This window comes from Oratosquilla oratoria, chromosome 5 (genome assembly GCF_046742065.1).
Source record: "Oratosquilla oratoria isolate Oo_2021 chromosome 5, ASM4674206v1, whole genome shotgun sequence".
NCBI classification, from domain to species: domain Eukaryota; kingdom Metazoa; phylum Arthropoda; class Malacostraca; order Stomatopoda; family Squillidae; genus Oratosquilla; species Oratosquilla oratoria.
In genome coordinates, this window is record NC_134781.1 from 84707662 (window position 1) to 84725161 (window position 17500).

The 17500-nt window shown below is 39.3% G+C and overlaps 1 protein-coding gene across 10 annotated transcripts in view; it reads right to left on the reverse strand.

The window, feature by feature from the left end:
* Nucleotides 1-17500, reverse strand: part of Eip63E (cyclin dependent kinase Eip63E) — a 1395216-nt gene that overhangs the window by 542714 nt on the left and 835002 nt on the right. The window contains exon 1 of one of the 10 annotated variants that reach the window (XM_076185583.1): nt 13521-13621. The exons of the other annotated variants lie outside the window; for them this stretch is intronic. The gene's annotated coding sequence lies outside the window, so the exon portion shown is untranslated. Of the gene's footprint in view, nt 1-13520; nt 13622-17500 lie in introns of those variants that run through there. 10 annotated transcript variants of the gene reach the window in all.

A 17500-nucleotide genomic window follows, 5' to 3' on the forward strand; every position in this document is an offset into this window, starting at 1 on the left:
GAGGAAGAGGCAGGTACGGTGTGGAGGAAGAGGCAGGTACGAGGCTGATACGAATAAGTGATACGAAGAGTAAAAGATCTTCGTGGTGGAAGTGATGAAGATGTGAATGAAGATAACAGAAATACAGCACAAAGCACTCCAGTTAAGGAACTTGGAGATATTTACCGGATATACATATAAACATAGTGTATATATATTATATATATTTATAAAGTGAAAACCTCTAGCACACACACGCGCGCGCACGTACACACACAAACACACACACACACGCACACACACACACACACACACACACACACGCACACACTCCAACACCATCTCCATCAGAACCCCATGCACAAATATAATCAATGAAATATATAATGTCACATTCATAAATCTTTCAACACCCTTTGCTTTATCCCAACAGAAATAATCCCTTTGTGAATGGACATTTGATCTATATTTCTATACAAGAAAATATTATTGTAGACCACATACTATAGAGAAAAATACATCACATCATCAGTATTGAATATTAAATGTAATTGGTAAGAATCACAGAGTAATTCAAGATTTTTGAACATGAATCTACCTTTCTACCCAAAAGTACTATTGCAATCTTCATATTTATTGACCTTATCTGAGTATTGGTAACACAATACTAACAATAATAACATATTAGTATAATGTTTTTCTTTAATAAATATATCAACAATACAGTCATGGGGTAATAAACACATTGGTCATACTGTCGACACATAATGATCCTGGGTAGGCCGCATGACAGAAACCGCATCTTGCCACGAGCGCGGAAATTAAAATTCAGTGTTTAACTTCTTAAACACCAGATGGAGTATCAGATGAGCTAAATACATTCCTCTATTGCTAGCCAGAACAAAATAAATAACCCTCGATAGAGAAAATGTTCATTGTTTTCCTCTGCATAATAAATCTATCTATGATAAATGTTCCTGTGAGCTAAAATATACCTTTGTGGAACTGGCGACAGTCATCGAGCGTGGAATATATTTGTCAGAAAAAAAATATTCATGAGTAAACAATGAAAATAATAAATGTCCGCTGTGTGAACCTGTTCGTGATAGCTGCATCGCTCGCTCATATATCCCGTATCCCCATTGTTAGTGGCTATAAATCAAATAGCCCTGAATATGTCCCTTCAATGCGATCCGATTCATGTATATATATATATATATATATATATATATATATATATACATATATACATATATGTATGTATGTATATATATATATATATATGTATGTGTGCGTGTGTGTGTGTGTGATTGTGTGTGTGTGTGTGTGTGTGTGTGTGTGAGTGTGTGTGTGTGTGTGTGTGTGTGTGTGTGTGTGTGTATAAGTCTATGTGATCCACCACCATGGCCTTGGATCACATGTTGGACTCGTGATCGACAATTACTAACCTCCCGGATGAGAGCTCAGAGGTAGGTGTGTGTGTGTGTGTGTGTGTGTGTGTGTGTGTGTGTGTGTGTGTGTGTGTGTGTGTGTGTGTGTGTGTGTATGTGTATGTGTAAAGGCACACAACGTATAATCCGTATAATCATGAGCAAGCCTTACTTCCTCCAAATCCAAAAAAAGTCACGCAGAGTCCAAAAATTAAACCTTAAGAAGAAAATCGCTTAACGGTTGAAAAACAGCGGAATCCTGTGGAACAAGAGCTCGAAGATGCCATCAAAGGCTGGGTAAGAAGAAGAAGAAGAAGAAAAGGAGGTCTGTGAGGATAGGGTGAGTTACCCATTGAAGACACACAGGAGCGACCGGCAGGATTTAAAACTTAGTTTCCCGAAGACTTGAGGCCTTCCTTGGCCAAGTCGACTCCACGTTCTGGAGTATTGGAGTATCACGACAAAACGGAGTTCTCGAAGACGACCGAAGAACCAAGAAGACACAAAACAAGGCTCCCTTTCCCCCTCCTCCTCCTCCTCCTCCTCCTTTCCAGACAATGCACTGAAACAGAAGAGTCGTGATCAATGACTTCTGTCTTCCACGACCGCTCCGCATTCTATAGATTCTGTTGTTTTAAACTTGAGGCAATTTCAGCTCAGTTGAGAGGCGGGCCCCCGACCAAAAGTGTCCTGATCAAATGAGACCCTTTTCGGGACGGCAGTGCCTCCTGAAAGTTGAATAAAGTTGTATGACATTCGTCACATAAAAAATAAACATATTGAGTTAACGTATGAAAAGGTTTAAGAAGCAGCAATTGAGTAAATAACAAATAAATAAATGAATAAATCAATAGATGAAAAAATCAATTAATAAATAGATAAACTAATAAACAAATAAATAAACAAATGAAGTAATAAATGAATAAACAAATAAATAAACAAATTAGTAAATTATTAAATAAATAGATAAATAGATGGATAAATAAATAAATAATAAATAAATGAATAATTATATATATATAAATATATATATATATATATATATATATATATATATATATATATATATATATATATATATATATATATATATATATATATATATATATATATATATATATATATATATATATACAAAGAAATGAATACAGAATAGCGCCCCAATCCCAATGCCATGAAACTGCAAAATAGAAAACGGGGTAAGAAATAATTGCGGAGGCCTGACACAATGAAAGGAGTAAACGAGGAGAGGGGAGACAAAAGGTCCGAGAACAAACGCAAAGGTGATACCAAGAGAAGAGAAAGGATTAAGTTCGACTGAGAGAAGAAAAATAAATAAACAAATAAAAAAGAAAACAATAAAAAAACAGAAATGTCAGGGAAGCATAACTAGTTTTGCTTTCAACTTTTTCATCCCGTTTTGATTTATTGACTTAATCTATCTGCCACTAGGCCATTTCACTCAGATGAGATGATTATGCAATAGAAGACAGAACCCAAATGATATCTAGATTAACAGGAATGAATAGATAAATATAAAAACAAGAAATTAATCAACAAAATAAAAACCAAGAGAGGATAACAAGATAAAATAATAATTCTTAAGCCAGTTTTGCTGATTTTGCACTTTGAAGACTTAATTCTAGTTAGCGTCGGACCTTTTGATCAGCTGAAGGGAGATCTTCAGCCTTGAATAGCTTCAGAGCCTCTTAATTAGTGATTAGAACATATGAATAGGCGAGACTGCAAGAGACCATAAGGCCTACATTAGGAAGTTCCATGTCCATTACCACCTTCCATCCCTATCCATAAAGTTATCCAATCTTCTCTTAAAACAACATAAGAATAAAGGAGACTGCAAGGGGCCATAAGGCCTACACTAGGGAGTTCCATCTCCGTTACCACCTGTCATCACCATCCATACAGTCGTCTTACCGTTTCTTATAACAACCAACTTTCTCCAACGCTCACTGCATCGTTAACCACTTTGTTGTGTTTTTGTACTTTAGATATTTTATTCTGGTTAATGCTAATCTGATTCAACAAAGAGAAACCCTGAGCATGAAAGGATGGATACTGTCCATCACTCCATTTGTGGCAGTGTTGCGTTTGATCAACCTCATTCTATCACACGTCAAATGATTGATTTACTGTGTACGACGCATTTACATACCTTGTAGCGGCGCTATCAAACGTCAAATTATTTTTGATTTAGATACTTTGTAACGGCGTTGTTACCTGCCGATTTTATTCAGCTAAGGTCTGTATCCTTTCCACAAGATAATGAATTTAATGAATATATATTTTTTCTGTCTAATGCATAACGATGTTATTCAGCATTGGATAAGATCAAGACTTCTCCGTTCTATACACATATCTGAAGAAAATCGCCTGGTATTTAGCCAGAATAAAACAAGCACTTCCTGGTTTGACAAGGAAACGGGTTCGATTCCTTCAGAAGCGGAGGACCCCCATGTAGCTGAAGAGACTCCACAGGCCCCCGCCAGAGGAGTCCTCTTCAGAACCATTGTGGCATAATCAGGGAAAGTATGGTAGCGAGTGAATAAGCAAAGCTCAGAGGCGCGTAAACAAAATTACCGCAAGAAGATAAGTCGAACGAAGATAAAAACTCCGAAAGCGAAGAAAATGAGGAGAGCGAAGGAACTTTGCCGAGCCGGAAGGACGACGACCGCGAAGATGGCTGCAGCGATACGAAGAAGGCCTTCAAGAAGGCCTTCAAGAAGGCCTCCGCTGTGAAGGCCAAGCAAGCCGCAAGGACCAAGGCCGCGCAAGAAGGCCATGCCGGAAGGACCCAGGCCGAGGAAGAAGGCCAAGGAGGAAGGGCCGTCTGCGGCACTGGGGAGATGAAAAAAAGAGGCTAAAAGTCGGAGGCAAGAAAATGCGAAGCCGCACAGAGGATGTTCTGGTTTTGGAATGAAAAGTTTAGCAGACAACTTGAGTGGGGGAGGAGTTTCGCCTTAATGGACACAATCAGGACCAGAAAGAGTTAATCGTCTCAATTAACGAAATGCGAAGAGGTGAGTACCCCCTGGGGACATCTGGGGGGTGAGAATGGGGGTTGGCTAGTGAGAATGGTAAAAAAAAAAAAAAAAAAAAAAAAAAAAAAAAAAAAAAAAAAAAAAAAAAAAAAAAAAAAAACACGACGAAGATACACCGAATCATAGACAGTCAAGAGCTCTAACTTCGTCCATGGAATTTCAGTTACTAATCTAATTCCGTTTTGGTTAACGACCGACGATTTTATTCAGGTCGGACCTAAGAAGAAATTTGTCCCCATCAAAACCCAATGACCACTTCGGTTATATTATTCTAGCTAAGAGCAGACTGTTTTAGTCAGCTTAGAAAGACCTCAGGGTTAAGCTGTTGATTTAGTAGCCCAAGAACTCGGGACCAGGTGGTCGTGATATAAATTCCTGGGACCCGTTGCGTGCTTCCTGCTTTGTTTTCTAATAGCCCTGGCCATGCGGGGACGCGATCCAACATCGGCCTTGAAAAAAAAAAAAAAACCGGTTTGCTGCAACCGACAGAGCTTTGCCCTACCAGAGGTTTCTCACTTCCCCCACGGAATGGGAGTGGGATGGTGAGTATTCATTAGAAACCTCTAAATCCGCCTTCACTTGATGGCATGAACATAACAGTATTTGCTGTGATATAATAGTTCACTAAGCTCCCATGTTTCTATCTCTCTCTCACTCTTTCTCTCCCTCCCCCCTCCTCACACTCCATCTGACCTTTCTCCACCCTCCTCCAATCCACCCACGTTTGTTAATAAACCCACATTTTTCCTCTGTTCTCCTTTCCCCATTTTCCCCGCTCGGCCTTTGATTCCTTCGACCTCTGGATCTCGGTCGCAATTTCTTTTGTCCACGAGGCAAAACAACGGCCCTCGGCTTCGTCTTTCCATACATATGTCTTCACTTGGAAATTGTCTTTTTTCTTTTTTACCTTTCTCCTTCCCTCCTTCCTATTCTTCTTCTTCAGGCTTGTGCCTTTTTTTTATGATTTTGTTTTTGTCTTACCATCTCCTTTCTATTCGTTAGGTTTCGTTAACTTCTTTTCATTTCTAACTTTTTTCATACGTTTTTTTATCTACTTTATTCCTTTTCCTTCCTCCTAACTCATTTCCTTCCATATCGTATATACAACTTTACTCAATGTTTTTACTCTGTTTCTATATTTGCTATTGCTCTTTTTCACTTATTCTTAAATACTCTTACCCTTTTTCCTCCCCAACTATTTATTCCTATCGCTTCCTTCCCCTTTCATTCCATTTTATGAACAAATTCTTTTGTTTTTTCTTCCAGTTTATGCATGAGCACATGTATGCATGAATGTGTATATGCATGTAAGGACACATATCATCACAGACATCTCACATTTACAGCCGTCGACATAATGTCACTTGAGTTACAACGCCATGACGTGTTAGTGTGACGTCATAGACACGTGACAATCACGTAAGGTGACGACACCGACACATGACAGTCACGTAAGGTGACGTCACCACCACGTGACAGTCACGTAGCGTGACGACACCGACACGTGACAGTCACGTAGCGTGACGTCACCGACAAGTGACAGCCAAGTAGCGTGACGTCATCGACACGTGATAGTCACATAGTGTGACGTCACCGACACGTCAAAGTCACGTAGGGTGACGTCACCGACACGTCACAGTCACGAAGGGTGATGTCACCGACACGTCACAGTCACGTAGTGTGACGTCACCGACACGTGACAGTCACATAGTGTGACGTCACCGGCACGTCACAGACACATTCCGACTTTCGAAGCTTTGACCAGGAACAGGGGACAAGGAAAATAATGCACTGTGAATCCAAGTTTCAAAATAGATCGTGCAAAACTCCCCTGGCCGTTTCATATTAAAGTGTTGTTTTCGTTCATCCTTCCCCTTTAAACCTATTTTGGTCTGATGGAATTATTTCCTTTGAGTTTTCCGCTTAAATTCATCTCCCGCATTCTCTATTGACGTATTTGTTACATACCACATTTCCTGGATACATATATGTATATATCTTTACAGTGTATACATTTATTCGCCTCCACATACCCATGTACACGTACTCGTATATTCAAACACACTCCCGCACACATGCTTATACACACACACACACACACACACACACACAAACAAACAAATACACATCCACACACGCGCACGCAAAATCGGTGTACAATAATTTGGGGGAATTAAATGACATCCCTATGGGCATGAGAGAGTGAGAGTTAGAGGCAGAGAGAGAGAGAGAGAGAGAGAGAGAGAGAGAGAGAGAGAGAGAGAGAGAGAGAGAGAGAGAGAGAGAATGAGTGTGAGAGAGAGAGAGAATGAGTGAGACAGAGAAAGAGGGAGAAAGAGAAAGTGAGAGAGAGAGAATGAGTGTGAGAGAGAGAGAATGAGTGAGAGAGAATGAGTGAGAGAGAATGAGTGAGACAGAGAGAATGAGTGAGACAGACAGACAGACAGACAGAGAGAGAGAGAGAGAGAGAGAGAGAGAGAGAGAGAGAGAGGGAGAGAGGGGTACTGTGCACATATATACAGAGGTATATATATGTACAAACACACACACACACATAAACACACACACATATGTATATATGGTACACACATATGCTGTGCACATGTATATCGGTATATCGATAATAAGACGCGCGCGATACCACTAAAGTAGCGAGGACACAGGTCCTGACCTCCATCCTTAATCAGGAGGTACGACTTTTCTCACAAGTGTGTGCGTATATTCCTGTGGATGTTTGAGATTGTGTATGTGTGTGTATACATGTCTACAAGTGTGTACATGTGTGCGTGCCTGTGTGTGTGTGTGTGTGTGTGTGTGTGTGTGTGTGTGTGTGTGTGTGTGTGTGTGTGTGTGTGTGTGTGTCTGTGTGTGTGTGTGTGATTCACCATGGTCTTAGATCACGTATTGGACTCGTGATCGACAGTTATTAACCTCCCGGATGAGAGCTCAGAGCTCGTATGACCGATCTATGGGTAATACTGTGACCTTACACGTACACACACACCCAAATCCCCTCCCACGAGAGTTGGAGTAACACCCCTTAGCGAAGCGATACTGAAATTATTTCAGCCCTGGGCGGGAGTCGAACCCGGACCGCTGTAGTGGCAGGCGAGAACTCTAACCACAGTGCCACGAGTGTGTGTACGTGCGTATGAATGCATGATTATGAATATAGACGTTATCGTGTACACATGCGCGTATGTGTGCATATGTGTATATTAAACTTGAGGTTTATGGCGCGTATCTAATCTAAGGCGAATTCTGCGGATATCTGCCGGGCTCTCGTTATTACCGGCGCCTCCCTGGGTCCCCATGCCGTGCCAGGCCGCTTCCATAAATGGCTATAGATACCGTGATACAGATATTACCTCCTTACATAATTCGAGAATTTATCTAACACCTCCCATACAGTCATGTTTTTCTTTCTTTCTTGCGCCGTTAATGGTATTACTATTTCTCACAATCGTACGGGTGGTATTCTCCTTTTAGAATTGGCTTCCGCCAAATTACTTTATTCATCTCCGTAGAGCCCTATTTTACTGACCCCCCCCCGCCCCGCCCCGTATATGATATTGACTGCATATTTTATGTAGTTGATATCTTAAGGACTTTAGTGAAATTTCTGTCGACTAAGTCACTCAGCACTGTTTTATAATTGGAAACCAATTTCTACAAAAAAAAAAATAATAAAATAAATCTACAAAAAAAAAAAAATACTGATCAATTTGATTTTATTTCCATCCATCCCTTCTTTGATAGTCCTTTAACTTTACCTCTACGATTCCACTTCTTTCGTTCGATATTATCGCAAAGGATAGAAGAGCTGGTTATTGCTTCCAAAAATCCCTCCCACTACCTCAAACAAAACAAACATGGTGGCACGCTTCATACATTTTTTTCTGACTAAGAAGAGGTGATGTCATGCATCTGAAAGGAGAACACTAGATTGCGAAAAAAAAAGGCCTGCATAGGTCGAGAATCACTTCCGTCTGAAGTCTGATCCTCAGCTGATCATGATCGACATATATGTAGCCGGAACAAAATAACCAGCGCTTCTTTCCTAAGGGGCAACATGGCACCGAAAAATCGGAGTAAAAAAAAAAAAAAAAAAAGAAAAAAAAAGTCACTAAAGTCTATGGTCTCAGCAGAAAAGAGGAACAGTTGAATTTAAAAATGATGAATATTTTTCTTTGAGTGAAACTTAATCCCCAATCACAAAAGAGTTCTGCGCGACAGTGATCCGTAGGGGAAATTTTAAAGACATTTCACCCTATTGTAAATAATACGAGAACCACATTTAAAAGGTGCCGGTATCTGCCACTTACCCCGGCTATCCATAAATGCACGTAGAACCTAGGTGAAGTCTTTAGCAGCATCTAAGATTCTATTGGAGAGGTACACAGGTGTTACACAATAACGAAGCTGTAATACTGAATATCAAATAAATAAAGTGTCACGAGTCCATGGGAGATATGTTTCTTCACAAGTCACCCTTTAGGGTATTTATTCTGGTTGTCACCAGAGGATACCATTTGGCTACAAGGAATACTTAACTTCACACAGTGAAGAGAGTTAAGCCTGTTTTCATTAGCCTGAGAGGACAGACCCAATTACGTCATCAGACAACGTTATTTAGCTGAGGGGAACCTCCCCCCTTCTCACGCTCTTACGGGACATAATCCCCTCACGTTACCTGTGAGAAAGACCATTTGGTATTTGCACCACATCACGCCAGCGATGTTACGTGACTGTTTTGCATCGTGATGCGACGCGGGGACGAGGCAAAGCGGGAGGCGCGTGATTCTTAATTCAGGTCTACACATTTGCATAGCAGGCTGGACGCACAAGTAATTGCATTTACATGGAATGAAGCCTAAGAAAATATAAATAGGAAGGGGATGAGGAAGAGAGAGAACCGGGAGATAATGGAATAAGAGGAGAAACAGAAGGAGGAAGAGGAATAGGAGGAGCGGGAGAAAGAGGAACAGGAATAGGAGAAGGAAGAGAAAGAGGAGATGGAGGAGGAGGGGCAGGAGGAAGAGGAGGAAAAGGAGGAAGAGGAAGAGGAGGAGGAGGAGGAGGAGGAGGAAGAGGAGGAGGAGAAGGAGGAGAGGAGCAATTGGATGAAGAAGAATTAAGCATACCGAATGAGATGAGATTAATGATCACACACGATAAAGAAAAGTTCACAATGCAGACACACTCCCAAGATCAGCTGATATGCTCACCCCATTCTGGTTGCTGCCAGACTACTTTATTCATCTACTTGGTGACCCCATCCCCACGGTAACAAATGCTTGTAGCTCATCCCATAAATGGCTGTCATGTTTCCTTGCATTCTTGCAATGGTCAGGTAAAATTATTATTCTCCGTGGGGCCCATTTGGTCGTAAATGTGTGACGTTTCATAAACTATGTTTTCGCTAATACCAGAAGGGGTCTCGATCCATCACTATATCGTTTCAGTTTGGGCCCACACAACCCCTAACAAGAATCTATATACCCAGAACCTTATCAAGGAAATCAATACCAAGGTACATTAAACATGTCTGTTACAACCTAATACCAAATAAACTGACCCCTCAGACATTAAACTTCAGGATAAAAATCTATTGGAAAATGCAGATAAGAACAATGAAAGATAAAGAGGCTGAAGAGGATGATTGATAGAGAACCATAAATATGACAAGGAAGAGAGGTCAATAAACGTGTGAAGACGCAAACGGTAATAAGAAGGAAGAAGAAGACGGAAAAATAAAGAAGAATGACCGAAATGGAAAATGTATCCCGAAAGGAATTACGACGGATTGGAGAGAGACCAAGGTGACTAGAGAACGAAGACAAGAGGGACTAAAATGAAACAAAACGAAATAATTCGGGAGAAGTTGTGGCGAAAGGGAAGATAATATTTGTCCTCTGGGGGTCATTGTTCCAAGCTGTCTTCAGTCGATTTAAATCAGCTGATGGAGACAAGACTGAAGACAGTGTTAGACATGGATACACTTCATCCAAGCGATTTTATTCATCTAAAGCAACGTTTCCCAACCTTTTCCGACCATATCACCCCTTGTTGTCATGTCTAAGCAGTCCAGCACCCCTATCTTGTTATCAGAAGAATAAAAGAAAGCGAAGTGTACTGCTTGATAATTTATTTCCTTGGTTCCTTAGAACTGAAACAAATTGGCAATATTGTTTGTAGAAGAAATAAGAACACCCTAGAAAAATAAAATAGCACGGGAAAAAGTCAAATATGCACAACTGGGTATAATCAATGATACATACGGTATATCAATGTGATTTTTGTGTACATCACTTCCCAGCACCCCCTATAATTGATTTCAGAACCCCCATTGGGTGCTATTACCCCAGGTTGGGAAACGCTGATCAAAAGAAAGATCTGGGACGAAGATGCCTTCAGATCGAATGATTCCTTGCTCCACCAACCGAATAAAACCAACTGACAAAAAGCGTCACTGTACTAAGAGGTTTGAAAACAAACCCAGTACGTACCACCTCCAATCTGAATAGAATACTCTAACGTTAGACAGAACAATAGTTGATGAAGAGCGTCACTAATAAATTCAGTCAGTTTGAGCGACTGAATAAACAATTCAGACTGTTGTGTTCGGGGACAAAAGCGTCGTTAATGATTTGTGGTAAAGTCGTTTCGTTGGAGCGAGCATCGGCTCTCTCTCTCCGAGAGCAACAAAGTGGACAACGAATTCTCCACAAAGAGAGAGTCCACCAAACGGGTGTCAAAGACTGCGTGGTGAAAAGTCTTAAACAAAAATGGTTACCTAAGTCTCGAGGGGAGGATATGATGACAAACTGCACGAAAGAGAAAATGATTCTAAAAGCTGGATAGCCAGGGAGGAAACACGAAAATAGTTAGCAAATTTGGATAAATGTTGACAAATCGTAAAACGACAGAATAACCATGCCTTATTATACAAATTATAATAGACCAAAATAAAAAAAACAATAACTATTAACAAAAAAAAAGACAAACAGAAAAATAAAACAAAGAAATTCTACAGAGGATCTGGTGCATTATTCTTCTGATGTGATCTAACTGTGAATAATGTTCATAAATAAAAGATAAATAGTCTAATATTCAGAGCTGGTCTTTTGTTCCTTTACAGCTCACAGTGTCTCTTTTGGACTTAAACTGGACAAATTTAAATAAAACTTAACAAATTTATATTTAGATTGGACAAATTTAGATTTAAGAAGGAAATAAGCAAGAACTGGTTTACTAATAGGGCGATCAACGAATGGAATAGACTTAGTAACCATGTAGTGAGCACTGAAACTATCAATTATCTTAAGAAACGGTTAGACAACTTTATGGATGGGGATGACAGGTGGTAATGGACATGGAGAACTGCCTAGCGTAGGCCTTATGGTCTCTTGCAGTCTCCCTCATTCTTATGTTCTTTTTGCTAGAGAGGGCGAATCTCTACCTCCAGGAAACACAAAAACTTTCTTTCATAACATCTGTTATTAATCAGAATAAAATCTGCTATGAGGTCATTGGCCGAGTTAATTAAAATACCGTAAGCAATTGCTTGAATTTTTTTTTCTTCTTTTTTTGTTAAGGCGATGCAATCTGATGATGCAGATAAAGGAGAGAAGGAAGGGGGTAAGAAAAGGGGAAAGGGGAAGGAAAGAGGGGGAAGGAAGGATGAAGGAAGGGAGATTCCTTCGCTTCTGTGATGTTAAAGTTCCGTTTCTATGCCGCTGTGGAGCTCATACTTCAATCTCACTTCTTCATTCTACATTGGCCAAAAACTGACGACAGTATCTGGCAGATTTTTTTTCTTTTTTCTTTTAAACAAAGATATTCAAAATATCCCAATTTTAATCTAAATCTTCTCAAGAACCCACCTTGTTTTTTATTCTTTGAACTTTACTCCAAAGACTATTACCTTTGTGTAACTGATTTGACAAATTCTTGATACTTATAAATATAATCTATAAAATTTACATTGGCACATCTCAAAGAATTTGTATTATTATCTATTTACTTTTTTACTTTTTATCTATCTATTTACTTATTTATTATTATTAATAATAATATTATCATTACTATTATTATCTTATTTTCTATTTATTCATTTTATCTATTTATTTATTTTTGCTAAACTCAATGCTGAAAATATTTATTAAGCTGATTAATATTACTGCAGTCAAAGATTAAAAACTACTACTCACTACGTTGAGCAGCTTGCATGTATTTATGCTATTTCTCGGCAGGCGACTTTATTCGCCTATGGAGCCTCCCAGCCTTCATCACTCCACATATGATGTGGCAATGTCAAAATTGTTGGATATTTTTCATTTTGCGGCATACAGTTGATTTCAACAACTCAGAGAGCTAAAAAATCTATGTTAATCTGAAACCTAACCTAATCTGACCTAACCTGACCCAAGCTAACCTGACCTAACCTGACCTAACCTAACCTAACCAAAGGATTACAAAGGCGGAGCATGCCGACAGGAGACCTTTTGGTTCATATCTAGGTCAGATGCGAAATCATAATAATGATAAATAGATAAATAAATAATTAAATAAATAAAAATTATAATAATGTAAATAGTAAATAAATAAAATACATAAATAGCCTAACCTAAAAATTCTGCATGCCGTAAAATGGAATAGACCATTTTTTTTTTCTTTTTTGTAAGTGAATTTTATCAGTTATGTGGAAATTTTTTGTCTTAAACATCAAGGAAAATATGTTGTTTAGTAACATAACCTGATCTGATAAGTGACGCTCTCTACATATTTTCTTCTAACTCCACATATCTTTCGTGATCAATTCAAATGTATCAAAATATTTTTCATGCAAATTACACTTACAGTTTTGCAAACTATCATTTTATGTGAATAACGAAAATGTATATTAATGGTGCAGCCATCTTTTCACCTGCAGTCGACATGACGTCATACCCCCTAACGGTTCGATTGTCGACCAGAGATATTTAAATTTTAGTTACCATAATAAATAAATAAAAAAAATCATAACCTCTTACGACCACCATTTCCTTACCTGATTATTCAGAGGGCCAGCAGATAATATTCTTGGAAGCCCACTTGAGGTATTAACTGAAACTTATTTTCATTTATGTCTCACAAATCAACAAAGACTATTCACTTGTCACAGCGTAACGTAAACTGCGGTTGATATCATATTGAAAAGAGAACAATGCGCTCAAGGAAATAGTTCTAGCAATTAATGTTACCTATCATATCATCCTTATGATATCAAACATTACTATATCATTAGAATTATTGTGTATATATAATATGAGACAATTTTCAAAGAACTTTACGAATTTAAGGAAAATTAAAAAGACAACAAAATATTGTATTCCTACGCTCGTTTTATTTGATACCATTTCATGCATATTCCGCTATTAATTTCACGGGCGTATTTTTTCGCAAACATTATAAACAAATAATAAAAAACATTGTCAAAATGTGAGAAGAAGGAAAATTAAATATTTTGTTTAAACTCAACTAATATGCCCTATTGGTTAACCGACATTACCAAAACCCCGCCCACATAGGCCAAGTACTTGTCTCTGATTGGTTGAACGAATTTTCATAATTCCTTTTAATTTACGACACCTTTATTTAAGATGACATTTATTTCTGCATATCTAAATATGTTTACTGGATATTAGAAATAATTTCTAGAGAATAACGGACGAAAAGTAGGTTAAATAGAAAATGTGAATACTAATAAATAAGAAAAACGAGCGAAAATTACTGAAAACCGATGCATGGCATTCTCTTGTTATTCTGACAATTTGCAAGTCCCCTATCGTCATCCAGATGAGGTTACTCAACCCAGCGTCATATTTCCCTGACATGTACACAGAATATCGGAGTAATATTGTACATATATAACTTTTATGCCTAGATGGGCTCCATTAATAGAATAATATTAATGTCTCATTTGATTACGAATCTGTAGTACATCTCTCATAGTAATTATATTATTAAGAGTAAAAAGGTCTTAAAATAAATATGAGACGAATATTATCTACAATATCGTTATATTTTTATTTCTAATTTCCAAATCTTATTCTATTAAAGCGTCTGTTATTTACAAAGGTGGAGCATGCCGGCAGGAGACCTTTTGGTCCATAACTAGGTCGGATACGAAAAAATATAATAATGATAAATAAATAATTAAAAATATAATATAAATAATAATAAATAAAATAAATAAATGTATAGGTATAGTTAAATAATAAACAAACGGGTAAATAGTAGAAAATAATGAGAAAAATAAATAAAAATATAATAATATAAGTAATAATAAATAAGATACAGAGGGATATGGATTCATTAAATAGAAAATAAAATAAATAATTCGACAGAGGAAATTGTGATGTCCTCTATATAAAATCATCCGGTGACACCTAGAGTCAATGTTTAAGTTGTAAAACGCAAGAAGAGGGACGTATGTGTGTGTATGGAGGTAAACAGGTATTACACCGTGTTAACGAGGCTATCACAGAGGCGATAGGGCCTGTTAAGTGCCACTAAGAAAAGGTACTCTCCACATAACGACCGATTCGAAATGAATAAAGAGGTCGGTGAGGAACAGAACAAGACGTGCGCTCTGTCAACGACGCGTCAGGTGCGTGAGTCAATTGAAGGGAAGTCAATATTCGAAAGGATGGATAATAGTCCTTTGTATTATATACGAAACGTAAGAACACTATCAGGTCTAGGCATGGTTGATACACAAGTTTCCTCACTTTCATTGAGAGGTTTCGAAAGTTACATTGTATAGACAACAAAGTTTCTAATCCTGTCTATCCTCTTGCATTCAGTACTGCAACGTTTATCCTCATCAAATCACTGGGTCAGTTAATGTGGTCCAAGGGAGTAGCGAAGCCTTTCTCGACACATACCATCCAAGCGCTGGAAAGTCAGCCACAAGCCTCATAACGCGAATAAAATGTAGAATATTAATTAAATGTACGATATGCAACACCCACCCGTTTCCCCTCCCCTCATGAGAAAGGGGTTAAGTAGGTCGCCGAATTTATGAAGCGGCCTTGCTGTGGATGTGCTGTGTCTTACGACACTGCTTCTGACCCAGGGCAGTGGACATGATGCAGGGATGACCCGTCATCCAGGAGGTGCCAAGATAAGAGGGAGGGAGGAGGGTGGAGGAGAGTGGAATATATAGGAAATGGAATGGGTGGGAGTGGTTTCTATGCCTACATTTTGGCTACCCCTCGTGTAAGGGGAAAAAGCCTTTGGTATATGTATGTATGTATGTATGTATGTATGTATGTATGTAAGATGGGATGGTGAGTTATCCACTTGTGTATCTTGTGCCACTTTTCCTTTTATTATGTCTGGCGCCAGTTATTACATTCGCCGTCGTGGCGCCATCTTCCTGTCGCCAGAACGTTTCATTCAGTTCTATGGCAGCCCACCAATGGCAGACGAAATTATATGAGACATAACGATAAATGATGTTTCAGATCATGAAGTCACAACTGAGAGATTATCCCTTTCAAATGAATGTGTTGCTTTAATGGTTCTGTTATGGTTGGTGGTAGATGATTTTACTCGGTTTTACAGAAAGCATTCGGCCTCTATTCCTGTATCAAGTGTTTAGCTCCTTAGCTGAACAGAATCGCTTGGTGTTTGACAGAACTAAGTCTGTAAAGTTCACCATCGTAGCTGAAATGGCAACTGAGATAACAACCTCTTCAGCACTGATATGGATAAGATGGCTTGGCGCCGGTAAAAAAAAAAAAAAAATGACACCCACTACAGACAGAGGCTAAGCAAGATGGCCGCCACTCCGTTCATTCCCGATTTGGCGCCACAGAATTGAGTGACAGAGCCCGGCGCCAAAGGTAAAGTGACACCCAGGGATTAAGGGGCATAGGTGCGTGGGCGCATTAACACTAAGGCCAGCCTTTGTACAACAGCGCGAAAGTCAACACAGACGTAACAAAGGACAAGTTGGTGGCCGAAGGATAAGGAATGGCTGATGCGAGTTGTAGAGGGCAAGGCAGCTTTAACATTGGGGAGGAAGAGTGGGGGGAAAGGGGGGAGGAGGAGGGAAAGAGGGAGGAGGAAAGGAAGGAGATGGGGAAGGGGGGAGGGGGAAGAGAAGGAAGAGAGGGCGAAGGGAAGGTGAGAAGGGAAGGGAGGAGAGGGAGAGGGAGGGGAAAGATGGAAGAGGTGGGGGGAGCAAAACAGAGCGAGGTGGTGGTGAAACATATTAAATGAGGTCATAGATCACGAGAGAGAGAGAGAGAGAGAGAGAGAGAGAGAGAGAGAGAGAGAGAGAGAGAGAGAGAGAGAGAGAGAGAGAGAGAGAGAGAGAGAGAGAGAGAGAGAGAGAGAGAGAGAGAGGGAGAGGGTGCGAAAATAGACTACAAAAAACCTAAACACTAAAAAACAGTGCTAGCTCAAGTCCTCCGAGGTCTGAACAAGATCAGGGCTGTTGACTTGGGAAAGAAAACTAACAGTATGACGTCATGAAGAGGTGTGACACTCGACAGACACGCTTTGTTTATTCGCCCTCGGCATTTTGACCCAAGACGACCTGACCTCGGTCGTTTCCTTATATGATGTCACAGAGTTCATTTTTCTTTTCAAAGTGAAAATGACCTGATAGGTGAATCGCTTCAAAGAAACAAAGAAAGAAAATTTCTTTGCCCCTTACCAACCAATTTTTTACAGGACTGTTTCTTCCATTTTCTGTCGATCTACAACCTGTTACCTTTCACTAGGTAGAGAGTCTACTCCAATAAACTAAACGAAATCGTCTGATAACAGATATAGAAAAAAATACTTAATTCCTGATAACTGACACAGAACTGTTGTCATGAACGACATGTCACCACCGCCTCTATCCTTACAGACAATCTCGCTTAAGACTGAGAGGGAGGGAGAGGGAGAGAGAGAAAGAGAGTAAAAGTGAGTGTGTGTGTGTGAGAGAGAGAGAGAGAGAGAGAGAGAGAGAGAGAGAGAGAGAGAGAGAGA